Source organism: Ursus maritimus, unplaced genomic scaffold, assembly GCF_017311325.1.
Source record: "Ursus maritimus isolate PB19 unplaced genomic scaffold, ASM1731132v1 scaffold_11, whole genome shotgun sequence".
Taxonomy (NCBI): Eukaryota; Metazoa; Chordata; class Mammalia; order Carnivora; family Ursidae; genus Ursus; species Ursus maritimus.
This window is the reverse complement of record NW_024423453.1, coordinates 6,600,799-6,603,816: the sequence shown is the minus strand read 5'-3', so window position 1 is coordinate 6,603,816 and position 3,018 is coordinate 6,600,799. Positions and strand designations below refer to the sequence as shown.

General features: G+C 33.9%; 1 non-coding gene across 1 annotated transcript; it reads left to right on the top strand.

Moving 5' to 3' along the window:
- Positions 1-827: 827 nt before the first annotated feature.
- On the top strand, positions 828-987 carry LOC121101936. Its single transcript, XR_005833971.1, has one exon. It is a non-coding gene; the product is annotated as a U1 spliceosomal RNA (small nuclear RNA).
- The last annotated feature ends 2,031 nt before the right edge of the window (positions 988-3,018 follow it).

Below are 3,018 nucleotides of genomic sequence, written 5' to 3'. Positions count from 1 at the left end.
CCAATATCATACTGTCTTGGTGACTACAGCTTTGTAATATAGCTTGGAATCTGGAATTATGATGCCTCCAGCTTTGTTTTTCTTTCCCATGATTGCTTTGGCTATTCTAGTCAGGCTTGTTTGAATTATGCTTCTATCACTTTACCCAAAGAACTTTGACTGATAACTTTGACATGAAAGTGACTTATAACTCCTGATTATGTTAGGTTCTGGGAGTATTTAGTCATTATTTGAATAACACACACACACACACACACACACACACACACACACTTTTTAACTTAAAAAAAAATACACCCAAAGAAAAAAGAATGAATAGCTCCCAGATAATTACTGTGAAACAGAATCAAATTCAATAGTATAAACAGAATTCGTGTATTAAAATATAGAAGATAAAGACAATACAGAAAGAAAACAAAAGTCAGAAATTATATATCAAATGGTATTGGTAAGACCAAACACAAGTATTTTAATATAAATGTAAATCAGTAAAAAAAAAATCCAATAAAAAACATAATTTAGGGAAAAATACCAGAATCCCATTACTGTATTCTATTCATATCAAAATCACTTATTATATAAGATGATTTAAATACCTATGTATCTATACATATACAAAGATTTTATTTATTTATTTGAGAGAGAGAGACAGAGATAGCGACTGAGATAGCAAGAGAGAGCAGGAGCAGGGAGGAGAGGGAGAAGCAGATTCCCTGAGCAGGGAGCCCAACATGGGGCTTGATCCCAGCACCCTGGGATCATGACCTGAGCCAAAGACATACGTTTAACTGTCTGAGCCACCAAGGCATCCCTAAATACCTATATTTATCACTCCATTGATGTGTATTTCTATCGAATGGACTCAGAAATACAAGATTTGCTTGTTCTTTGCACTGCAGATGTGCTGACTCCTGGGATTTCCCCAAATGTGGGAAACTTGACTGCATAATTTGTGTTAGTGGGGGACTGCATTCACACTCTCCCCTGTTTAAAAAAAATAAAAGAAAAAGAAAAAAAGATTTATTTTCAAAGAAAATTCTTATATTGGCTCTAAAAAGTGGAAGATATACCATTATCATGTAAGAAACCTCAATTTCTGCAAGAAAAGGTGGGACTGAGAAAAGGCTCAGTTAAGTCTTGTCTGAGAAGTAAGCACAGATTCCTTAGTGTAAACTTACTAGAACTTGCAGATTAGCCAGCAAAACTTTTTGTGCAGAGTAATTGGAGGATATTTGAAAATGTTCAAAAATTCACAAAATACACTAACACTAGCATAATCATCTTGAAAAACTTGTTAAATACATAGCTCAGTAAATCAAGAATGGAATCATAATTAAGAAACCAAGAATAAGGAATACAGAGAGTCTCAATAGAGTGGTACCTACTCCCAGCACTTTCTTTTTCTCTGCGATGGCCCTGAGGCATAGATGAGGGGTTCTGAGATTTTCTGTGTACTACAATTGATTGGCCATGTGATGGTCACCTGACTCAAGGTAGAAAATAGAAATAGAAATTTAAAAATAAGGAATAAAAAAAGAGAGAGAGAGAATCCCAATGTCTTCTAAGTCTCTCAGCAACACCCCTATATCATCAACAATTTTGGAAGCCTACATAATATCCTGCTAATAAAGTCCCTTATATCCCTAAGATAAAGTTGTCTCTTTCATCCAAAGGGTCCTGCCTAACATGGAGTATTGCAAATGGAAGTCTCCAAATTATGGAACTGACCAAGATGACGTAAGATAATGGGCAGTGAAGATCTTCACTTGCCATATGTTGACAAAGCATAAGAAACCAGCACTGTTTCTTCCTGCACACTTTTTAATTGGGGGTATATCATTGTCATCCTGCTGGTATTAGGCACACCAGAAATAGTATAATAAACTCATCCTATATTGTGTAACACAAAATTCTGTTTTCCCAGCCTGAGAGTTCATACCAAAAATGTGTTCAGGATACACTGTTGTTTGGAGATTCAAATTTTTCCTTTTCCTTTTTGCCCCTTCTAATGCTAAAGGTGATAGGCCCAGGAGATCTCCTGTATCATAACCACTCCAGCACCAATTTTCTGGAAAAAAGAAAAGGAGAGAAGAAAAAAAGGGGGGGCAGAGCATAGAAGAAGAAAGAAAAGAGAGAAGAGAAAAAGGAACCTACAGAAAGTATATTTAAAAAAATAGAATGACTTAAATAGAATCTTATACAATTTCTAGATCTAAGCCATGAAACAGATGATATATTCAGATACATTTGAGCATTTATTTAAAACTTCCGTTTAAGCTTTTTTTGTTTCTTTTTATGAACACTGGCATTATTAACTTTTGTTACAGGCAACTTTGAGATAAATTCAAATGTTTTTAATAGTCTGTGAACAAATGGAGATATCTATTACATTGGTAATATATTTTTCTTCCAAGGCTGACTAACAGCATCAGAAAATTCGAATAAATTTATACTAGAATCACTGAGACTTTTAAAATTTTATACAAAAATATTGTTATGTGAACAAATTTTGTAAGACTATATTTTGTGACATTGTAATGTGTTTGAATTTTGAAAGATTCCTCTCATAAAAGACACCTGCTCATTTAGATCACACATGTTGATTGTAACTCCATTATTTCCCTCAATGCCTCTCTAGTAACTTTTAAATGATTTGCAGCCATTTTTTTCCAGTTTTGATTAGGGAGGTATTTACATACATAAACACATACACATACATGCAAAAATAGTGATGTATAACTATAGAAATCAAAGCAAGTAACCAACCATTTTATAAATTAAAACATTTCATTCTCAATATGACTTATATCACCATGGATAATCATAACCACTTTCTTCTTGTTGGATAGAACCCAAGAAGATCTCCACGTATGAGAAATATTTTTTCTTTACTGCAATTTAAACAGGCTGACCAAGTGTGAGCATTCTGTTAGGATGAGCCCAGGGCCAATAACTTATTCTTAATTTTCTGTGGTATGTAGTAAAGGAGAAGGATGTCAACAATGCCGCTATATTTTT